Here is a 25773-nt window from a genome sequence, read left to right as displayed (position 1 = left end):
AATCCAAGGGCTTGCGTTTTAGGTCCGCGTAACTCTTTTGACGGCTTCTAGCTGTCTGAAGGTTATCCCGAACTTTCTTTACCTTATCTGTTGTCTCTAAAATGAGGGCAGGTCCATTAAGCTGAGCCTCGCCGATCTCATTCCAGCAGACTGGTGAACGACATTTTCGACCATAGAGAGCCTCGAAAGGAGCCATGTTGATGCTGGAGTGATAACTGTTGTTGTAGGAGAATTCAATCAACGGAAGATGTGAATCCCAACTACCACCAAAATCGATCACACAAGCTCTAAGCATATACTCCAGTGTCTGGATTGTTCTTTCAGATTGACCATCCGTTTGCGGATGATAAGCTGTGCTCAGATTAAGTTGGGACCCCATAGCAGATTGCATGGTTCTCCAAAAATGAGAAGTGAAATGAGCATCTCTGTCAGAAATGATGTTCAAAGGAACACCATGTCGAGCTACAATTTCATCCATGTAGATTTGAGCAAGTTTGTCAGCCGAAAAATCCTCACGGATTGGCAAGAAATGCGCTGATTTAGTAAGACGATCAACTACTACCCAGATGGCATCATGACCTTTCTTTGTGCGCGGGAGTTTAGTAATGAGATCCATAGTAATGTTTTCCCATTTCCAAACTGGGATCTCTGGTTGCTCCAATAAACCAGAAGGACGCTGATGTTCAGCCTTAACCTTAAGACAAGTAAGGCATTTTGATACGTATAAGGCAATGCCTTTCTTCATACTAGGCCACCAATACTGAATACGAAGATCCTTATACATCTTATCTGAGCCAGGATGAATAGAATAACGAGACTTATGGGCTTCATCCATAAGCAGGGTACGAAGATTATCTTGGCTTGGGACCCACAAACGGTCCATGAAGTAATACGATCCATTGTCCTTCAGTTCAAGAGCAGGTGTGATGTGATAGGGAAATTCCTTATCCATCAAACCTTGTGAAACACAAGATTGTTGTGCCTGAGAAATACGTGCTTGGATATCGGATTGAGCTTGGATAACAGATTGGACACGAACACAATGAAGCTTAGTACGTCCCTTGCGACTCAAAGCATCGACTACGACATTCGCCTTTCTAGGATGGTAGCGAATTTCGCAGTCATAGTCGTTTAGAAGCTCCACCCAACGTCGTTGCCTCATGTTGAGTTCTTTCTGATTGAAGATATGCTGAAGACTTTTGTGGTCTGTGAAAACCACACATTTTGTACCGTACAAATAGTGTCTCCAGATCTTAAGAGCGAAGACAACTGCACCCAACTCAAGATCATGAGTGGTGTAGTTCTTCTCATGTATCTTCAACTGCCTCGATGCGTATGCTATGACTTTGTTTCTTTGCATCGAGACGCAGCCAAGACCTAATTTAGATGCGTCGCAATAAACGACGAAATCATCATTGCCCTCGGGCAAAGTTAGAACAGGCGCGTCGCAAAGTTTTTGTTTCAAAGTCAAGAAAGCTTCCTCTTGTTTGAATCCCCAATCAAATGGCTTGTTCTTCTGAGTTAGAGCAGTTAGAGGAACTGCGATCTTTGAGAAGTTTTCAATGAAGCGGCGATAATAACCCGCTTGACCAAGAAAAGAACGAACTTCAGTAGGAGTAGTAGGCGTATCCCAATCCTTAATCGCACTGATCTTGGAGGGATCTACATGAATACCTTTTTTGTTGACAATATGTCCTAAGAATTGAACCTCTTTAAGCCAGAATTCACACTTGGAGAATTTGGCGAAAAGTTGCTCTTTCTTTAGGAGTTCCAATGTAAGACGAAGATGCTGCTCGTGATCAGCTCGAGTCTTAGAGTATATCAAGATGTCGTCAATAAAAACAATGACGAACTGATCCAAATAAGGTTTACAGACCCTATTTATTAAGTCCATGAAAACAGCAGGAGCATTAGTCAAACCGAATGGCATGACTGTGAACTCATAATGCCCATAATGAGTACGGAACGCCGTCTTGGGAATATCTTCTTCATGCACACGGAGTTGATGATATCCCGATCGCAGATCAGTCTTTGAAAAATAAGAAGCGCCTTGCAATTCATCAAAGAGATCATTAATGCGAGGTAGGGGATATCGATTCTTGATGGTAAGCTTGTTAAGCTCACGATAATCGATACACATCCTAATAGATCCATCCTTCTTCTTGACAAAAAGAACGGGAGCACCCCAAGGTGAAAAGCTAGGATGGATGAAACCTTTGTCAAAAAGTTCCTGCAGCTGTTTAGACAACTCTTGCATCTCGGACGGTGCAAGACGATATGGAGCTCTGGCAATGGGTTTTGCACCAGGTACGAGATCAATACGGAACTCGACTTGGCGTGCTGGAGGTAGACCAGGTAAATCTTCAGGGAATACTTCAGAGTAATCCCGAACAACAGGAATATCTTGAATAGATTTACCTTTGCCCTTATCTGCTACCACATGTGCCAAAAAGGCCACATAGTTCTTCCGTAGATACTTCCGAGCTTTAAAACAAGACATGAGTTTGAGACCACCGGCAGGCTTCTCACCACGAACCTGTAGGATCTCGCCTGTCGACAGCGGCACACGAACAATCTTCTCAGAACAAACTATCTTTGCGCGATGCTTAGATAACCAATCCATACCCACAATAACGTCGAAGCTTCCAAGTTGCATAGGCGTGAGGTCAATAGGAAAAAGATGGTTGTTAAAGTTCAACTGGCAGTTGCGGAGAACAGAATCAAGAACAATGGGTTCACCGCTCGCCACTTCTACTGTCAATGGTTTGTCTAGATTCATTCTAGACACTCGAAGCAATGGTTCAAAAGATAATGACACAAAACTCTTATCGGCACCCGAATCAAAAAGAACAGATGTTGGCTGATTATTAATAAAGAACGTACCGTTCACCACATTATCATCAGCTTATGCCTCTTGTGCGTTCATGTTGAAGACTCGACCTCGAGCCTGAGCCTGATTCTGATTGGCATTCTGATTCCGATTGGCTAGCCTTGGGCACCGATTTCTGAAGTGGGTCAGATCCCCACAATTATAACAAGCACCTGGTAGGTAGTTTGGTCGTGCAGCCTGACCCTGTTGCTGAGCAGGAGGCTGAGCAACTTGTTGAGCCGGGTTCTGAACTGCGCGAGTTTGAGCAAACCGACAAACATCGGCAAGATGACCTGACTTCCCACAGTTAGTACAGAAACGGCACTGATGTTGCGGCTGATGGTGACTGTTACATTTATTGCACAAAGGTGCACTTCCTGAATATGGATTCTTTGCTGGAGGCTGTGCAGGTTGGTTGGGAGCTGCCTGGTTAGCTTGGGCAGTGACAGCATAGTTTTGGGAAGCCTTACGCTTCTTTGCCCTTTTTGATGAACCAGAATCCTTTCCATTCTTGTTTTGACCTTTCTTGCTATCTTCCTTGTCAGACGACTGTTTCTTGCCCTTGTCACCCTTCCTGTGCAATTTATTCTTTCGAATTTGCGACTCAGTCAATGTCGCTGATAACTCGATCGCCTGACGGAGTGTGGTAGGGTTGCTACCAGTAAGGATGTCTTATACTGAGTCAGGTAGGCCGTCGATGTACCTTTCGATGGCCTTGTCGAGTGGGGCAACCGTAGTCGGGCAAAGCAGACTCAACTCCTCAAACATATCAGTATATGCCCTGTGCTCGCCACTATCTTGTTTCAAGTCATCAAACTCCTTCTCCAACGCTCGTTGTTCATGACGAGGACAGAAGTCCCTCATCATTAGTGCCCTAAGTTCAGCCCATGTCAGTGCTAAAGCAACTTCTGCACCACGGTCTCTCATTACCCCCATTCCACCATGTAAGAGCCCTCTTTTGAAACACGCTCGAAGAAAACTCGACCTTGCGATTATCCGGACACTGCACGTGGCGAAAAGTATTCTCAATGCTCTCGAACCATTGAAGAAGCCCAGTTGCTCCCTCAGAACCACTAAACTTGAGTGGTTTAGCCGAGTTAAAATCCTTGAATTTGCATGTACCATTGTTGTTGTTGTTGGCTTGGTTCCATTGAGCAAAGAGATTTGGGAATTGAGCAGCCATTTGCTGCGCAATAATTTCTGCCAGCTCGGCAGTTGCTATCTGGTGTTCGCGTCGAGGAGGCATTCTAAAAGAGTAAAACATGAAAGGAACGAGTGAGATGATTGGGTGAAGAGAATGAGATGAAACAATTTCAACAAAAGCAAAGATGGTGGTTATGCATCGCTAAGCAAACAAGCGACACACAATGTCTAATCAAAGCAAATGGGTCAAAAATAATGTATCGTGAAGACATGTTCGCCTATAAGTGAACACTCACCCCAAGAGTTCCCAGGTAAGAGTGACTGGTACGATTATGTGGATTTGTACGAACACTCTAGCCTTAGACAGAAAACTCAGGGTACAGGCATTCACTCTTACAGTTCGCACGTGTTCACATTATTAAAACCCAAAAACTTTGACGAGATTTTTGAAAATCCAAAAAGGGGTTTAAAACCTTATAACAGAGGGTTCAAAACCTAGTAATCAATCATCCTAGAACAGATGATTAATTTTCACAGTGGATTCGGAATCGAAGTTCCCGTTGTGGTTATCACCTAAGGATAGGTGATGTGCATGTTTTAAAAATCTAAACACAAGATAACTTGTGTTAGGTTCCTAGAAAGTTATAGTCTAGGTCAAAGCATTTACTAATAACCTAATTCCCTATAACCATTGGCTCTGATACCAACTCTTCTGTCACACCCCGGCCGCGTATAACATGCAACCGCGGCGGAAAACGTCGGGGAGTGTTAGGACAGAAAATTGTTTCATAACCATGGAAATTAAAGTTACATTTTATTTATCAACAAACGTGTTACATTGTCTTCAAACAGGAAACAAAGAGTTCATAACATAATTAAACTAGTCTATCTTCATTTTTATGTCTCTAAGGCACAGGTCCGCCCTAGTGTCGCGATCAACATCCTAAACAACAGCTCCTGAAAACACATGTGAAAGTAGGTACGTCAGCATAAAAATGCCTGTGAGATACATAGGTTTTGTGAAAATGGGATTCATGACTTGAGTTTAAAGAAAATGTTTAATAACAATCAGTCATGAACCTTGTAAATTTGTTTTGTTTTGTAAATCGTATGAAAAACGATAAGATCAGATGATATGTATAAATGAAGTGTAAGGTTAAATGAATAACCTAGTAAAATGAGTTTGTATAAGATAAGTTGTTTGTAAAAATAATGTCTTGTGAAGAATATGTTATTTGTGTAAAACGAAATATGTCTAAACTGAAATGATTTAGATAACGCTAAGATATGTAATATTATACAAGCATTTATATATAGGAAGTATCAGCGGCGTATCCACCATGTTTGAACATATTACATACGCCACGTTACTCAAACCAACCACCATGTAAATTGTTCATGTATAAACCAATTGTCAAGTGTTATTGTGTAAACCATATCGAAATGTCTATGTTCAATGTAAACCACCAAATGTGTATATCAATGTCAACATGTTTATGTTTAATGTAAATCATGTAATGTGTATCCCAAAATATATCATGTATGGTAAGTGAAATGTATCGACTAAACCATATGTAAAATGCACAAAAACAAGGCATTGAAGTAAAACATGGTTTAAATCAACGTTATGTTTTGTGGAACAAATGCATGCTATACAGGTACAAACATTTATGCGGTATTGTGAAAATGCATACATTCAAGCCTTGAGACTGTGGCGATAAACCCTTAAACAAATTAAAGGTTTATCTATGTTATGTGTATCGAATTCGGTCATTCCTTTCATCCAAACCAACCTAGGATGTCCGGAACGGGAGTTGTCAATTCCTATGGTACCACTACCTACTAACGAATGGCGTAGCTAATGTTAATGAATGTATTGTTCCATGTTAAACAAACCAAATGTCATACCAAAATGTAGGCATGTGATGAATAATTGTACTAAGTACGCACACAATGGGCATACATAGCATAAAATGTAGTGTAAACCAATGTACTAAGTACGCACACAATGGGCATACATAGCATGAAATGTAATGTAAAACAATGTACTAAGTACGCACACAATGGGCATACATAGCATGAAATGTAATGAAATCATGTACTATAATGTACTAACGAACATAGCAGGTATATGATGTGAAAACATGGAAAGCATGAAAGTAACAAGTAGGAACATGTGTTTCACCCCAAAACAGTTTAGAAAACAGTAAAAAGGGGTTCAAGGTACTCACCTGAGATTGCTTTGAAGTTCTTGTATAATAACCAAATAATGCTAGAGATCACGGAATATCAAACGGCACCTAATAGGTAGCTATGTTAATATACCGGACCTAAATCAGAAGGATCGGATAGTATGCGAGTTTGATGCGTGTTAGCGTGTATATGTTTAGATGTATATTTTAAGCCCTTTTTACACTTTTAGCCAAGTTTTAAATTTATAAAACACGATATTTACTAACACTAAACACACATATGGGCAAGTGCACCCATCGTGGACGTAGTATAGTGTTGGTAAGATACCGAGGTCGTCCAAGGACACAAGAGTTTTTAGTACCGGTTTATCCTCAACGTCTAATCAAATCAAAAAGTTAGAAAAGATTTTTAAACTAAGAAAATAAAAACTAACTAAATGCTGAAAAATAAAAATAAAATAAAAACAGATAGACACGATGAATCACTTGGATCCGACTCGTGTATTAGTATAACCTTTGATTATTTTCGCACTTTTGCACTTGTTTAAGAGATTATCTTAGTTATTGTAGTAGGCTCCTCTTTTGAAGGCGACGTCACCCTCAACCCAGTAGTTTGAGTCAGCAAGGATACAATCCTAAAGGGTTGGATTATTGGAAGATAATGAATTAAGTTATTAATGCAAATTATGGTAGGCCCCGCTTTTGGCGGTGACGTTACCCTCGGCTAAGTAGTCTGAGTCAGCAGGGATATAGTCCTAAATAGCCGGGTTATAGTATTAATAGTAGTTAACTTATGAGGGGGTCAAAGAGTTTGGATCCCCGCCATCCAATACCTATGGGCATTGAAGGAGATCCTACTAAATTTGACCCAGGTCCCTCGCAGGACCTCTAAATGCTGAACAAGGGCAAGACCCTTACCAAACCGTTCCCTTAACCCCCGACCAGGTAGCCAACATATCTCCATATAGACCGTGGAGATATGAATGGTGAAAATCTTTTATTTTATATAGACAGTAAAATAATGCCAAGACACCACGGACAAACGGTAACGAAAGATCACCTTCAACATAAGCAACTAGTTATTAAAGTCATTAATACAAAACCAAATAAAAAGTGCAAAAGATTAAAAATAAAAAGTATTATACTAAACACTTGTCTTCACCAAGTGATGTAAGAGACTTAGGTAAACATGGCCTTGATTGTCAAGAACTCTTACGATCAATCTTGGATCCCGAGACGACTCACACACTCTATGATGGACAATGGATGATGGTGGTGGATGATGGTGTTATGGTGGTGGTGGGTGGTGGATGAAGTGTGAGAGAGTTGGTGTGCCAAGGGATGAGTTGAAATGAAACCAAGCACTCCTATTTATAGGCTGAACAGAAGGCTGGGCACGGCCCCGTGTCCGCTGGACACGCCCCCGTGCCTGTCTGACACTCTCTCTCTTCATTAATTGTAATTCGCAATTACAATTAATGCGCCTGCTGTACTTTCGCCACGCCCCGTGTTCGCTGGACACGGCCCAGTGGTGGGCAATAGAAGCTTCTATAGGTTTGTCTTTTCTGCTGCTTCTTGGGCACGACCCCGTGCTGGCTGAGCACGGGGCGTGTTCAGTCTTCTGCCTTCTCTATTTTGCTTGGGAGGATGCCGTTGAGGGGTCGGGCAGTCCACTTATGTTCCTTTTCTTGTATTTATGTTAGATTTAGCTGTCTTTTTGCTTCTTTTGTGAATTTGAGCTCATTTCATCCTGAAAATACAAAAGGAAGACAAAAACACTCTTTTTCCAACATTAGTACTTAAAAAGGGTTATTTTTATGCCTCATTTGATGTAATTTATATGTTGCATTTTACACACATCAAATACCCCCACACTTGAACTTTTGCTTGTCCTCAAGCAAAACTCTTTAATATGTGGCTTACACTCCCAAATGGAATGGGTAGAAGAGAATATTTTGGCTTGTCATAGAGTGTTGAGAATCCAAGATCTTTTTGGGTTTTATTTTTATTTATTTACAATCCTATTCGTTATGATTTGTTTAGAACATTTCATAGGAGAAATTACTTATTTGGGCATAACATGCCTTTTTAAAATTCTATTTATATACAAGTTCACATACCTCACGGGAGAAATCACTCACACTCGGCCGAAGATGTATTTTTAGTGAATCACTCGAGAGCGGCATGGAACTTATTCCTACCATAAGCTTGCCAAGCAATCAATCCTCCTCCTTTTTAACTTGTTACCTTTGTAAATATCAAGAGGACTTTTTTGGGTAAAGGCTTGGGTTAAAGGTGGGTGAATGGGTTAGTAGAAAAGGGCGAAAAGCGTAAAAAGCGTCGGTTTTCGTAAAACACATTGTTTTAGTGACTTTTTATTTTGAAGTATTTCTCCAAACAAGCTTTTTGTTTTAAGAGCTTTGTTTGTTTATTTCTAACTTCATTATTTTTTTAGTCACACGAAAACCGAGCTTGTTACTAAAATAAAGGGTAAAAATAAAAAGGGTTTTTGGTGGGTAAAAAGGTTTTAGGGTAAAGAAATGAAAGGTTTAAGCTCAAAGGGGTTAACTAGGGGGATTTTGGGTAGGTGGTAAAAAAATGAAAAATAATGGTGTAGAAAGAAAAATTGTTAGTCCTAATGCCTCCATCATTTACTTACTTGGGTTTAAGTTGGTAAGGACCGGGAATGAATCGTCGTGGCAAGTTCTAGAGTCGTAAGAACCAAGCGGCTATTCACACAAGAAACGAAAAATGAGCATTTACTCTAAAGATGTAAATATGTATGCTCAATAAAGGCTCAAAACTCACTTTTTTGTGGGAATGGGTTTTTCTATGTGATCAAGTATATATAATCAAATTTTAACTAAGCTTGTCATGTCGTTTCATAATTTTCTTATGTTGGTTCTTATTATCACGACGCTCTTGGTTGTAAATTTGTAAAAATATAACCTTATTAATCTTAGGATTCCTAACTTAAACTTTACACAAGTAAAAAAAAATTGAAAATTTTTGAAAAAAATTTGGGGTGTTTAGCGGTTCCAATAGAGTTCTGTGTAAGGCTTGTTATTAGGACTTGCAAAATTTCAAGGTTTTAGCTTCCCCCCCCCCCCCACAATTAAGTTACACATTGTCCTCAATGTGTCCAAAAATAAATTTTTAGGTTGATTAGATGTGTAATATGGTGTTAAAAGCAAAGATTTATGTTACTGGCAATCTGGACACGGCCCCGTGTTCAGGTGCCAGTAACAAAAATTAAAGAAGAGAAACAGAAGCCTGGACACGGGGGCGTTTCTGGTGAACACAGCCCGTGTCCAGTTACCTGAACTGGCATTTTTCTGCAGGGGGTTCAGCACGGGACCGTGTTGGTTAGACACCGCCCGTGTTGAACCTTCTGTAATGGAGAGATTGATGTCGGGTTGTCTTGTTCTTATGCATGGGGCCATTTTTCTCGTTCCCCTTTTCATCCCTTACCACCATGAGTTTTATTATGGACCATTCAATCCTTAAAACCATCGTTCCATTTAAACAATAAAGAAATACATATAATTCCTAAATAATAATAAAAAAACTTAACTAACTAGGTCAGGAGGTACACGAGGTTATCATAAAGGGTTCTACTTCTTAAGAAAATTTCGAGAATAGTTTCCCGATATAGTAGGACCTTCGGCCGATGGTTCCCTAGATGTCGTTCAAAGCCATTCTTCTATCTCCCTTGGAAGGAAGAAGGCGGCTTCATTTTCCTCAGTGGCTTGTGGCTGAGGGGGGACATTCACCGGGACTCCTTGCACCACCCTTTGCGGAGGCTCAGGGTGTGTCACACCCCGGCCGCGTATAACATGCAACCGCGGCGGAAACATCGGGGAGTGTTGGGACAGAATTAATTGTTTCATAACCATGGAAATCAAAGTTACATTTTATTTATTAAACAAGCGTAATACATTGTCTTAAACAGGAAAACAAAGAGTTTAGAACATAATTAAACTAGTCTATCTTCATTTTTATTCTCCAAGGCACAGGTCCGCCCTAGTGTCATGATCATCATCCTATGGAATAGCTCCTGAAAACACATGTGAAAGTAGGTACGTCAGCATAAAAATGCCTGTGAGATACATAGGTTTTGTGAAAATGGGATTCATGACTTAAGTTTTAAGAAAACGTTTAATAACAGTCAGTCATGAACCTTGTAAATTGTTTTGCCTTGTAAATCCTTTGGAATACGATAAAATCAGATGACATGTATAGATAAATGTAAGGTTAAACGAATAACCAAGTAAACTGAGTTGAATATGATAAGTTGTTTGTAAAGCAATGCCTTGTAAAAAGTATGTTATTTGTATAAAACATAATATGTCTAAACTGAAATGATTTAGATAACGCTACGATATGTAATATAATGCAAGCATTTATATATAGGAAGTACCAGCGGCGTATCCACCATGTTTGTATCATATTACATACGCCACGTTACTTCAACCATTTACCCAAACCAACCACCATGTAAATTGTTCATGTATGAATCAATTGTCAAGTGTTATTGTGTAAACCATATCGAAATGTCTATGTTCAATGTAAACCACCAAGTATGTATATCAATGTCAAAATGTTTATGTTTAATGTAGATCATGTAATGTGTACCCAAAATATATCTTGTATGGTAAGTCAGATGTATCAACTAAACCATATGTAAAATGCACAAAACAAGGTGTTGAAGTAAAACATGGTTTAAATCAACGTTATGTTTTGTGGAACAATGCATGCTCTACTAATATTAACATTTATGCGGTATTGTGAAAATGCATACATCCAAGCCTTGAGACTGTGGCGATAAACCCTTAAACAAATTAAAGGTTTATCTAGGTTATGTATATCGAATTCGGTCATTCCTTCCAATCCAAACAAACCCAGGATTTCAGGAACGGGAGTTGTCAATTCCTATGGTTCCACTACCTACTAACGAATGGCGTGATCAATGTTAATGAATGTATTGTTCCATGTTAAACAAACCAAATGTTATACCAAAATGAAGGCATGTGATGTAAACAATTGTACTAAGTATGCACACAATGGGCATAAATAGCATGAAATGCAATGTGAAGCAATGTACTAAGTACGCACATAATGGGCATACATAGCATGAAATGTAATGGGAAACAATGTACCAAGTACGCACACAATGGGCATACATAGCATGAAATGTAATGTGAAACAATGTACTAAGTACGCACACAATGGGCATACATAGCATGAAATGTAATGTGAAACAATGTACTAAGTACGCACACAATGGGCATACATAGGATAAAATGTAATCTAAAGCAATGTACTAAGTACGCACACAATGGGCATACATAGCATGAAATGTAATGAAATCATGTACTATAATGTACTAGTGAACATAGCAGGTATATGATGTGAAAACATGGAAAGCATGAAAGTAACAAGTAGGCACATGTGTTTCACCCCAAAACAGTTTAGGAAACAGTAAAAGATGGGGTTCAATGTACTCACCTGAGATTGCTTTGAAGTTCTTTGTATAATAACCAAACAATGCTAGAGATCATGGAATATCAAACGGCACCTAATAGGTAGCTATGTTAATATACCGGACCTAAATCAGAAGATTGGATAGTATGCGGGTTCGTAAACCAAACGAGTATGGAGACTCGTGTAATATGGTTTAACCAAGCCTACATACTAAAATGAAACCTAACCTAAGTGCTTACGGCCCATTACGACCCGTTTAGGTAGCTTATGCTACCTTAACGCGTCGTTCGCGTAGAACGCGTTTGGAACGCCTAACATCGCGACCACAAGGTATAACCTCGGAAGGTTACAGCTATGGTCACCTAATGTGTTTGGTTGGATCCTAATAATCGACCAAATGGGTCGGGTTCGAAAGTGTAAGCGATGGTTTAGATCGCTTACCTTACGACCCTATATAAGCACTATACTAAAAGTGACGAGCTAAGCATGTTAGAACATGGTTAACTAAGTTTAGAAAGCAGGTTTGGCATCAAAGCAAACGGATTTGATGCTCACGAGTAGTTTGGTTACAAAATACGCAAGAATGCGCATTTTGGCCGAAACTACGACTCGTCACTGAGCCTTGATAACGTGGTAATCAGTAGGTATAGTCACTACGGACTATAACCATCGTGATCACGCTCACGTTATGAAGTTCCCACGAACTTCGTGTTGACCATAGGCTAGTCAACGCAGAAAGTCAAACAAAACGTTGACTTTCGGACTCGAAAAGCGAATAAAAGAACGAAAGAACACTTACGAAGGGTCCCCGAATGCTAATCTGGATCAAAATGGCTCAGGTGTGAAACAAAGGTTCCAACTTAGAGCTTTAGATCAGATTTTTGTGGGTTTTAACCAAAAGGGGGGGGGGGGTATTTATAGGAAAAGTAAAGCCGTTAGGATCGTTTCTTAAATATCGTGCCACGATCTTATGCATACACTTGTCACAAAGTTGTGGTGGCTCAAAATGACCCTTAACTCCTGAGATAGTGAAAGGGCATTGCCCTTTGGTGTGTTTGAAAGGCCAAGTTTTGCAAGAAAACAAAGTTTCTGCAACTGAAGGGGCCACGCGGCACGCGTAAGAATTTGGTCAGGGCTTACGCGCCCCGCCTGGCCTTGTCTGATCTGCACCACTTGCAGAATTTACAGTTTAGGTCCCTGTCGCATTTTTAAGCCATTTCCGAAACTTCTAAGGCCCGTAAAGCCAACTTTAAGGCCCTAAAATGATGCCTAAACATTGTGTACATGAAACATGCTCAAAAATATGCCGGATGTCGGTTCGTTTGGCCGTACGATCGCGATGTTCGCTTAATTACGATGAAATGCGCATAAGCGTGAAAGACGATCCAAATGACGCGACGAATGGATTCTTCTCATGCCAAACACTAAGGCATAATATAAGGATGCTTACATAAATTTTTGGATGTCCGGATGTATTCAGAACGTAAGTTATGCGCGAAAGTGCAAACTTGTGCACTTTTTGACACTTTTAGCCCCTGAATGATCCAAAAGTTTGTTTTAGCATACCAAACCCCTCAAAGCCTATTTCTAAGCTATGTAAAGGATATTAATGGTATGTTTAACTTATGGACATGTTCCGCAATGTTCGTGTGACAACTCGTACTTCAGAACCTATATTTATGTTTACTGTGACGTGTATGAACTCTGTGTGATTATTTGATATGTTGATATTAACGAAAAATGGTACATGTTATGTGAATGTATGTGAATATGTATACTTGTCATGCAAGACTTTAGGGCCGCACACTTCATCTCTCGTACATCTCTCTCTTGGCCCACTCTCTATTACTCGAGACCAAGAGGGCAACCCAAGTAAGGGTTCGGCCCACTTCCCTCTTTACGTAAACACATAACCCAATGTGGGGGTTTGATTCTCAGTGTTGCAAAACACTCTACACACACAAACCCTAGGAGCTCTCCTTCTCTCTCTCGTTTTCCCTTGGAACCAACGGCAACCTCTCAACTCTCGAAGATCCTTGTGTTCGGATCATTCTATTCCTCTCAGCCGGTTAGTATTTGTTAATTGTTGTGTTATGATATGTGGTTATACATGTGTCATGTGATGAATTGTAAATGGTACATGACTGTTGATAAATGATTGGGTATTTTCACATGATGATCTAATTCGGTTAGGGTGTATGCATGATAACCGGCTGTGATGTTATGATTTGTGGTATTGATTGGTTTATTGTACACATGACTTAGGGTTGCATGATAGTCTTTAAATTCATTAATCATATGATCCGATTATATGTCCCTTCTGATATTGAATTACTGTTCTTGGATTGATGATGATTTCGGTGATATGAACGTACTTGAATGTTGAATAATTGTGATTTGATCTGATTGTGAAACTACCAAAGTTGTTTGCTAATGTTACGGAATTGATGAGCTGCAATTAAGGAAGTCTGTTACATCGCTTAGTCTCGACTCGAGACCGCAGCACCGACACAAACAGCACAACCCGAGACCACGGTTGCGGGTCCAGTTGCGACTCGAGACCGTGTAGTCTCGACTAGTACATGATGACCCGAGACCTCCTTGCTGCGACTCGAGACCTTGAGGCCGGCACAACTCGAGACCGCACTGTCTCGACTCGAGACCATGAACACATGCACACAGTTTTGGACCTTGCACACTGTTACAAGCCCAACTATTTGGGCCGCATACTTGGACTTGTTTACGTGACTTTTCTGTTGATGAACTGCCTTAATTATACGAGCATGCTATAATCGTTACTTGTGTACAATACGTGTAGAATATACGTGCATTACTTGAATACGAACCTAACTTGTATGGTAACCAGGGTAGGACGTGGTTAATCACCATATAGCTTAATTGAATCTTTGTGTATCTGCCGAGCAACCCAAGGTGAGTTCACACAGCCAAGGCATGGGGTTCCCAGGGTGGGAATGGGTTTGGATTATTTACTTGTACTTACCTAGCTTATGGAACTTAGTTATATGGTCCTCGAGTGAGGAAGGGTTATTGATAAGATACGACTAGACTAGTGATACTTATAGAACTGATCTTCGCACACACGCTGGGTTTGGCCGCGATAATATGACTAATCTTCGCACACATGCCTAGGAAGGCTGCGAACTATACACTAAACTTCGCACACATGCCGGGTGGCCGCGATACAAATATACCTAGTCTAGAATACTTGGGAACTTTCCCTAATCTTCGCATACATGCCTAAAGGGCCGCGATACGAACTAATACGACACATGACTTAATGAACGAACACAAGGCTTAATATACTATTACGATTACTGAACTATTAACTGTGAACTCGCTCAACTAGTTGTTGACTCTCTGCTGCATGCCTTGCAGGACCTTAGGTACATATGGAGCTTGCACAGGGAGGAGCAGGTCATTGTGGGACATGGATCGAGGATGCCATGTTAAACATTTAAACATTTGAACTTATGATTTACTTTGGGTTTTCATACTTATGCTTCCGCTACTCAAATTATGTTTTATTGAACACCAGTTATATTGTGATGGGTTGTAATGATTACTTTTAATATTTAAATGGTATGTTCAATATGATTGGTGGCTTGATCCTGGTCATGTCACGCCTCCAAGCGGTGGTACTCCGCGCGTGGATTTTTGGGGGTGTGACAGATTGGAATCAGAGCCATTGGTTATCGAGAACTTGGTTTTAATATGGGGAAAACGTTTTTATTAAAACTAGACTATAACCAGAACAGTGCTCTCAACGATCCACAACGACGCTTCGCTCCACGTGCAAGACTCAACATCCTAGGTAATAAGGTTTATGTTTATTGCCTACATGCTAGAAATACATAGAACTTTGCTCGTAGTATGCTTAGATTACATTGCTTACTATTCGTCCTTACATGAGAACACCTATGTGCTTACACTCTTCTGTCATCGCACAACTCGCGAACCATTCTCACTTATTCTACTTTTACTATGAAGATCATGTCTAGACGTGTTAACATGACTCAAGCCCAGTTGACGGCTCTCATTGCTGAACAAGTTGCTGCGGCACTTGCAGCCGCACAGGCAGGAGGTCAACACGCACTGCAACCTGTTTGCACCTTCAAGAACTTCATGGACTGTTGTCCAAGCACATTCAGTGGCACCGAGGGGGCAGTGGGACTCCTCCATTGGTTTGAGAAGCTCGAGTCCGTGTTTGAAATGTGTGAATGCCCTGAGGCTCGCAGGGTGAAGTACGCCACTGGCACTCTCGAAGGAATAGCGCTAACCTGGTGGAACGCGCAAGTACAGATCCTAGGGTTGGCAGCTGCTAACGCCACACCTTGGGAAGATTTCAAGGAACTGATCAAACGAGAATACTGCACGCGTGATGACATCCACAAGTTGGAGGTGGAACTGTATCACCTGAAAATGACGGGGTCGGAGATCGAAGCTTACACTAAACGGTCGAACGAGCTAGCCATCTTGTGTCCAACTATGGTGGACCCTCCAGTTAAGCGCATTGAGTTGTACCTCAAGGGACTTGCGCCAGAGATCCAGAGCCATGTGACATCGGCTAACCTCAACAACATCCAATACATCCAGCGTCTTGCTCATCGACTCACTGATCAAGCAGTGGAACAGAACAAGCTGCCAAAATGCATCAGTGCTACCACTACTGCTGTTACTACTTCTGCTACTCCCAGTGACAACAAGAGAAAATGGGATGGGGATTCCAGCAAGGGATCAGTTTCTGTTCAGTCTCAAGCACAGCAGCACAAGACAAATGACTACCAGAATCCGAGTCAGCAATCATCAGGCAGTCAGGGGCAGGGTGGATATCGGGGAAATCACCCACTATGTAATAGGTGCAACAGACACCACAGTGGGCGGTGTCGCAAAGAACGCTGTCAGAGATGTCTCAAGTTAGGGCATGAAGCTAAAGACTGTAGGAGTGCGTGACCTGCGAATCAGAATCAGCAATTCCCACTACCAGCTCCACAGAACCAGCAACAGCAGCCACAGCGAGGAAACCGGGGGTGTTTCCAGTGTGGGGCTGAAGGTCATTTCAAACGTGATTGCCCTCAATTGAACCAGAACCAGAATCGCAACAACAACAATCACCAGGGCAATGGGAACAACAACAATGGGGGAAACAACAACGACAACGGCAATGATGCTAGAGGCCGTGTGTTCGTGATAGGTCAGGGTGACTCAAAGAATGATCCTAACGTTGTCATGGGTAAGTTTCTTCTCGACGAATTTTACGTTACTGTTTTGTTTGATTCGGGTGCGGATACCAGTTATGTGTCTTTAAAAGTTAGTCAAATGTTAAAACGTACACCAACACCCCTAAACACCAAACATGTCATAGATTTAGCAAATGGTAAAAGTGTAGAAGCCACGCATGTAGTCAAGGGTTGTAACATCATCTTAGCCGGTCAGACGTTTTTGATTGATCTCATTCCCATAGTTTTGGGAAGTTTCGACATCGTTATTGGGATGGATTGGCTATCCCAACAGCATGCAGAGATCTTATGCAAGGAAAAGATAGTACGCATTCCTCGTTCTGGTAAAGAACCTCTTGAAGTGCAAGGCGACAAGAGTGGTGCTGTGGTTGGCATCATCTCTTTCTTGAAGGCGCAGAAATGTTTACGAAAGGGGCACACTGCCATTTTGGCACTTGTTACCGATGCATCAGCAAAAGAAAAGAAACTGGAAGATATTCCAGTGGTACGCGACTATCCTCAAGTGTTTCCTGAAGATTTACCTGGTCTACCGCCTCATTTCAAATCAAGCTCGCTCCAGGAGCAGCACCCACAGCTCGAGCACCGTATCGTTTAGCTCCAACTGAACTGGAAGAACTGTCAAAGCAGCTACAAGAGCTCTTGGAAAAGGGCTTTATTCGCCCCAGCTCTTCGCCTTGGGGAGCTCCAGTATTATTTGTGAAAAAGAAGGACGGTACCTTCAGGATGTGCATTGACTATCGTGAATTGAACAAGGTGACAGTGAAGAACCGCTACCCTCTTCCACGTATTGACGACTTATGCGACCAGTTGCAAGGGTCAAGTTACTACTCTAAGATAGACCTGAGGTCAGGCTACCATCAGCTGAGAGTCCGGGATCAGGACGTCTCCAAAACAGCATTCAGAACTCGCTACGGCCACTACGAGTTTCTTGTCATGCCATTCGGGCTAACAAACACACCGGCAGTTTTTATGGACCTTATGAACAGAGTGTGTAAGCCTTATCTAGACAAGTTCGTGATTGTTTTTATCGACGACATTCTGATCTACTCCAAGAGTCAGGAGGAACACGAGCAGCACCTGCGTCTTATCTTGGAACTTCTTCGAAAGGAGCAACTGTACGCCAAGTTTTCAAAATGTGACTTCTGGCTTCGTGAAGTCCACTTTCTAGGCCTTGTGGTAAACAAGGATGGGATTCATGTTGATCCATCCAAGGTAGATTCGATCAGGAACTGGCCTGCACCGCGTACACCTACAGAAATACGCCAATTCTTGGGTTTGGCGGGATACTACAGACGGTTCATTAAAGACTTCTCAAAGATCGCGCAGCCACTTACACTACTAACACAGAAGGGTGTCACCTACCGTTGGGGAGATTCCCAGGAAACCGCTTTTCAGCACTTAAAGGATAGACTATGCAGCGCACCTATCCTCTCATTGCCAGAGGGCACGGATGATTTTGTGGTCTGTTGCGATGCATCGATACAGGGGCTTGGTTGTGTATTGATGCAACGGGATAAAGTTATTGCGTATGCTTCGCGGCAACTCAAAGTTCACGAACGGAACTACACGACGCACGATTTAGAGCTGGGAGCTGTTGTTTTCGCACTCAAGATATGGCGACACTACCTGTACGGTACCAGGTGCACTATTTACACCGATCACAGGAGTCTCGAGCATATCTTCAAGCAGAAGGAACTGAACATGCGACAACGACGATGGGTTGAACTATTGAACGACTACGAATGTGCCATCAAGTACCATCCAGGCAAAGCCAATGTCGTGGCTGATGCCCTTAGTCGGAAAGATACTACACCTAGGCGTGTACGAGCATTGCAGCTCACAATCCAGTCTAGTCTTCCTGCACAGATACGAGATGCTCAAGTAGAAGCATTAAAACCAGAGAACGTCAAGGCTGAAGCCTTACGCGGTTCAAGGCAACGATTAGAACAGAAGGAAGACGGTGCTTACTATGTAACGGGGCGTATTTGGGTCCCACTTTATGGCGGTCTACGCGAACTTGTGATGGATGAAGCGCACAAGTCTCGCTACTCGGTACATCCAGGGTCAGATAAAATGTACCACGATCTTAAAACTACGTATTGGTGGCCAAGCATGAAAGCTCTTATCGCAACGTACGTCGGCAAATGCTTGACCTGTGCAAGGGTCAAAGTTGAATATCAGAAACCATCAGGTCTACTTCAGCAACCAAAGATACCGCAATGGAAATGGGAGGAAATTTCCATGGATTTTGTTACAGGCCTACCTAGATCCCAGCGTGGGAACGATACTATTTGGGTGATCGTGGATCGACTCACAAAGTCTGCACACTTCTTGGCAATCAAAGAAACAGACAAGTTCTCCACACTAGCAGACCTATACGTAAAGGAAGTCGTCTCAAGGCACGGGGTGCCCACCTCTATCATTTCGGATCGCGATGAACGATTCACATACAACTATGGCAAGCAATGCACAAGGCTTTTGGCTCTCTGTTAGATATGAGCACGGCTTATCACCCTCAGACGGATGGGCAGTCTGAAAGCACGATTCAAACCTTAGAAGACATGCTTCGGGCATGTGCTATCGATTTTGGCAACGGCTGGGAAAAGCATCTCCCGTTAGTGGAGTTTTCATACAATAACAGTTATCACACCAGCATACAAGCCGCTCCATTCGAGGCATTGTACGGGCGTAAATGCTGATCACCTCTCTGTTGGGCAGAGGTGGGGGATAGTCAGATCATGGGTCCAGAACTTATAGTGGACACCACGGAAAAGATTGCACAAATAAGGCAACGCATGGCGGCAGCACGCGACCGTCAGAAAAGCTACGTGGATAAGCGTAGGAAGCCCTTGGAATTTCAGGTCGGGGACCGGGTTTTACTCAAAGTCTCACCCTGGAAGGGTGTGGTTCGTTTTGGCAAATGGGGCAAACTCAATCCGCGGTATGTCGGACCGTTTGAAATTATCGAAAGAATAGGCAAAGTAGCCTACAAACTGAACCTACCAGCAGAACTCGGGGCAGTTCACAATGTCTTTCACGTGTCGAATCTGAAGAAGTGCCTGTCAGATGAGACCCTCATAATTCCTTTGAAGGAACTCACTATCGACGAACAGTTACACTTCGTCGAGGAACCAATTGAAATCACGGACCAGGATGTAAAGGTCCTCAAGAACACGAGAATCCCTCTTGTTCGAGTTCGTTGGAACTCCCGTCGTGGCCCAGAATTCACCTGGGAACGCGAAGATCAGATGAAAGGAAAGTACCCCCAATTGTTCTCGAACATTACACCTGCTACTGAGGCTGAAGCTACCACGGAATTTCGGGACGAAATTCCAGATCAACGGGGGGAGGATGTGACACCCTAGGAAAACCAGCAAACGATACAACTTACCTAGCTTCCTCAGTGAGTACGTACCAAATTTCGGGACGAAATTTCTTTCAAGTTGGGGATAATGTGACAACTCGTACTTCAGAACCTATATTTGTGTTTACTGTGACGTGTATGAACTCTGTGTGATTATTTGATATGTTGATATTAACGAAAAATGCTACATGTTATGTGAATGTATGTGAATATGTATACTTGTCACGCAAGCCTTTAGGGCCGCACACTTCATCTCTCATACATCTCTCTCTTGGCCCACTCTCTATTACTCGAGACCAAGAGGGCAACCCAAGTAAGGGTTCGGCCCACTTCCCTCTTTACGCAAACACATAACCCAATGTGGGGGTTTGATTCTCATTGTTGCAAAACACTCTACACACACAAACCCTAGGAGCTCTCCTTCTCTCTCTCGTTTTCCCTTGGAACCGACGGCAACCTCTCAACTCTCGAAGATCCTTGTGTTCGGATCATTCTATTCCTCTCAGCCGGTTAGTATTTGTTAATTGTTGTGTTATGATATGTGGTTATACATGTGTCATGTGATGAATTGTAAATGGAACATGAATGTTGATAAATGATTGGGTATTGTCACATGATGATCTAATTCGGTTAGCGTGTATGCATGATAACCGGCTGTGATGTTATGATTTGTGGTATTGATTGGTTTATTGTACACATGACTTAGGGTTGCATGATAGTCTTTAAATTCATTAATCATATGATCCGATTATATGTCCCTTCTGATATTCAATTACTGTTCTTGGATTGATGATGATTTCGGTGATATGAACGTACTTGAATGTTGAATAATTGTGATTTGATCTGATTGTGAAACTGCCAAAGTTGTTTGCTAATGTTACGGAATTGATGAGCTGCAATTAAGGAAGTCTGTTACATCGCTTAGTCTCGACTCGAGACCGCAGCACCGACAAAAACAGCACAACCCGAGACCACGGTTGCGGGTCCAGTTGCGACTCGAGACCGTGTAGTCTCGACTAGTACATGATGACCCGAGACCTCCTTGCTGCGACTCGAGACCTTGAGGCTGGCACAACTCGAGACCGCACTGTCTCGACTCGAGACCATGAACACATGCACACAGTTTTGGACCTTGCACACTGTTACAAGCCCAACTATTTGGGCCACATACTTGGACTTGTTTACGTGACTTTTCTGTTGATGAACTGCCTTAATTATACGAGCATGCTATGATCGTTACTTGTGTACAATACGTGTAGAATATACGTGCATTACTTGAATACGAACCTAACTTGTATGGTTACCAGGGTAGGACGTGGTTGATCACCATATAGCTTAGTTGAATCTTTGTATATCTGCCGAGCAACCCAAGGTGAGTTCACACAGCCAAGGCATGGGGTTCCCAGGGTGGGAATGGGTTTGGATTATTTACTTGTACTTACCTAGCTTATGGAACTTAGTTATATGGTCCTCGGGTGAGGAAGGGTTATTGATAAGATACGACTAGACTAGTGATACTTATAGAATTGATCTTCGCACACACGCCGGGGTTGGCCGCGATAATATGACTAATCTTCGCACACATGCCTAGGAAGGTTGCGAACTATACACTAAACTTCGCACACATGCCGGGTGGCCGCGATACAAATATACCTAGTCTAGAATACTTGGGAACTTTCCCTAATCTTCGCATACATGCCTAAAGGGCCGCGATACGAACTAATACGACACATGACTTAATGAACGAACACAAGGCTTACTATACTATTACGATTACTGAACTATTAACTGTGAACTCGCTCAACTAGTTGTTGACTCTCTGCTGCATGCCTTGCAGGACCTTAGGTACATATGGAGCTTGCACAGGGAGGAGCAGGTCGTTGTGGGACATGGATCGAGAATGCCATGTTAAACATTTAAACATTTGAACTTATGATTTACTTTGGGTTTTCATACTTATGCTTCCGCTACTCAAATTATGTTTTATTGAACACCAGTTATATTGTGATGGGTTGTAATGATTACTTTTAATATTTAAATGCTATGTTCAATATGATTGGTGGCTTGATCCTGGTCATGTCACGCCTCCAAGCGGTGGTACTCCGCGTGTGGATTTTTGGGGGTGTGACAGTTCGTTACAGTTCAAATTGGCATACTTTCACAGTTTGTCAAGTTTAGTCCCTGTAAGCGAATTAACTTGTTTTTGCCATACCAAAGCCTTCAAAACTTATTTCTATGTTATGTAAAGGTTATTTAAGGTATGTTGAGTATATGTTGATGTTCCGGAGTATTTGTCGCATTAAACTGAGTACGTTTACGCACCAGTTTGCGTATAATTCTCTAGAAAGCGATGTAGAGTTTGAAATTGAACAAAAGTCAAAACATGAAAAATGTAAAACACAACCAAACAAACATTGGGATCAAATAACATTGTTTTATTGGTAACTGAACTGTTCACAACGATTACAAGCACAAATGTTACAGTCTCCCCTACTTGTGGAAATTTCGTCCCGAAATTTATTTAGAGGAAACTCGTGGAAAAAGATGTGGATATTTTGCCTTCATTTGATCTTCACGTTCCCAAGTAAACTCGGGTCCACGTTTAGATTCCCAGCGAACCTTGACCAAAGGAATGCGCTTGCGTTTAAGCCACTTGACTACACGTTCCATGATTTCCACCGGTTTCTCAACAAATTTCAGTGTTTTGTCAACACGAATTTCGTCAAGAGGTATGTGGAGGTTCTCATCAGCTAAATACCTCTTGAGATTGGATACGTGAAAGGTTGGATGAACATTTCCAAGTTCAGGAGGTAACTCAAGTCTGTAGGCTACCTTACCGATTCTTTCGACGATCTTGAATGGTCCAACGTATCTAGGTGCAAGTTTTCCTTTCTTTCCAAATCTGATCACACCTTTCCGAGGTGAGACCTTAAGTAATACACGATCAACGACTTGAAAATCCAAGGGCTTGCGTTTTAGGTCCGCGTAACTCTTTTGACGGCTTCTAGCTGTCTGAAGGTTATCACGAACTTTCTTAACCTTATATGTTGTCTCTAAAATGAGGGCAGGTCCAGTAAGTTGAGCCTCGCCGATCTCATTCCAGCAGACTGGTGAACGACATTTTCGACCATAGAGAGCCTCGAAAGGAGCCATGTTAATACTGGAGTGATAACTGTTGTTGTAGGAGAATTCAATCAACGGAAGATGTGAATCCCAATTACCACCAAAATTGATCACATAAGCTCTAAGCATGTCCTCCAGTGTTTGGATTGTTCTTTCAGACTGACCATCCGTTTGCGGATGATAAGCTGTGCTCAGATTAAGTTGGGACACCATAGCAGATTGCAAGGTTCTCCAAAAATGAGAAGTGAAACGAGCATCTCCGTCAGAAATAATGTTCATAGGAACACCATGTCGAGCTACAATTTCATCCACGTAGATTTGAGCAAGTTTGTCAGCAGAAAAATCCTCACGGATTGGCAAGAAATGTGCTGACTTAGTAAGACGATCGACAACTACCCAGATGGCATCGTGACCTTTCTTTGTGCACGGGAGTTTGGTAATGAGATCCATAGTAATGTTTTCCCATTTCCAAACTGGGATCTCTGGTTGCTCCAATAAACCAGAAGGACGCTGATGTTCAGCCTTAACCTTAAGACAAGTAAGGCATTTTGATACGTATAAGGCAATGTCTTTCTTCATACCAGGCCACCAATACTGAATACGAAGATCCTTATACATCTTATCTGAGCCAGGATGAATAGAATAACGAGATTTATGGGCTTCATCCATAAGCAGGGTACGGAGATTATCTTGGCTTGGGACCCACAAACGGTCCATGAAGTAATACGATCCATTGTCCTTCAGTTCAAGAGCAGGTGTTATGTGATAAGGAAACTCCTTCTCCATCAGACCTTGTGAAACACAAGCTTGTTGAGCCTGAGAAATACGGGCTTGGATATCGGATTGAGCTTGAATAACAGATTGGACACGAACACAATGAAGCTTAGTACGTTCCTTGCGACTCAAAGCATCGGCTACGACATTCGCCTTACCAGGATGGTAGTGAATTTCGCAGTCATAGTCGTTTAGAAGCTCTACCCAGCGTCGTTGCCTCATGTTGAGTTCTTTCTGACGGAAGATGTGCTGAAGACTTTTGTGGTCTGTGAAAACCACACATTTTGTACCGTACAAATAGTGTCTCCAGATCTTAAGAGCGAAGACAACTGCACCCAACTCAAGATCATGAGTTGTGTAGTTCTTCTCATGTATCTTCAACTGTCTCGATGCGTATGCTATGACTTTGTTTCTTTGCATCAGGACGCAGCCAAGACCTAATTTAGATGCGTCGCAATAAACGACGAAATCATCATTACCCTCAGGCGCGTCGCAAAGCTTTTGTTTCAAAGTCAGAAACGCTTCCTCTTGTTTGACTCCCCAATCAAATGGCTTGTTCTTCTGAGTTAGAGCAGTTAGAGGAACTGCAATCTTCGAGAAGTTCTCAATGAAGCGGCGGGAATAACCCGCTAGACCAAGAAAAGAACGAACTTCAGTAGGAGTAGTAGGCGTATCCCAATCCTTAATCGCACTGATCTTGGAGGGATCTACATGAATACCTTTTTTGTTGACAATATGTCCTAAGAATTGAACCTCTTTAAGCCAGAATTCACACATGGAGAATTTGGCGAAAAGTTGCTCTTTCTTTAGGAGTTCCAATGTAAGACGAAGATGCTGCTCGTGATCAGCTCGCGTCTTAGAGTATATCAAGATGTCGTCAATAAAAACAATGACGAACTGATCCAAATAAGGTTTACAGACCCTATTCATTAAGTCCATGAAAACAGCAGGAGCATTAGTCAAACCAAATGACATGACTGTGAACTCATAATGCCCATAACGAGTACGGAACGCTGTCTTGGGAATATCTTCTTCATGCACACGGAGTTGATGATATCCAGATCGCAGATCAATCTTTGAAAAATAAGAAGCGCCTTTCAATTGATCAAAGAGATCATCAATGCGAGGTAGGGGATATTGATTCTTGATGGTAAGCTTGTTAAGCTAACGATAATCGATACACATCCTAAAAGATCCATCCTTCTTCTTGACAAAAAGAACGGGAGCACCCCAAGGTGAAAAGCTAGGACGGATAAAACCTTTGTCAGAGAGTTCCTGGAGCTGCTTAGACAATTCTTGCATCTCAGACGGTGCAAGACGATATGGAGCTCTGGCAATGGGATTTGCACCAGGTACGAGATCAATACGGAACTCGACTTGGCGTGCTGGAGGTAGACCAGGTAAATCTTTAGGGAATACTTCAGAGTAATCCCGAACAACAGGAATATCTTGAATAGATTTACCTTTGCCCTTATCTGCTACCACATGTGCCAAAAAGGCCACATAGTTCTTCCGTAGATACTTCCGAGCTTTAAAACAAGACATGAGTTTGAGACCACCGGCAGG

Source organism: Helianthus annuus, chromosome 2 (genome assembly GCF_002127325.2).
Source record: "Helianthus annuus cultivar XRQ/B chromosome 2, HanXRQr2.0-SUNRISE, whole genome shotgun sequence".
Taxonomy (NCBI): domain Eukaryota; kingdom Viridiplantae; phylum Streptophyta; class Magnoliopsida; order Asterales; family Asteraceae; genus Helianthus; species Helianthus annuus.
The sequence above is the reverse complement of the archived record's forward strand: the minus strand, read 5'-3'. Positions refer to the sequence as shown.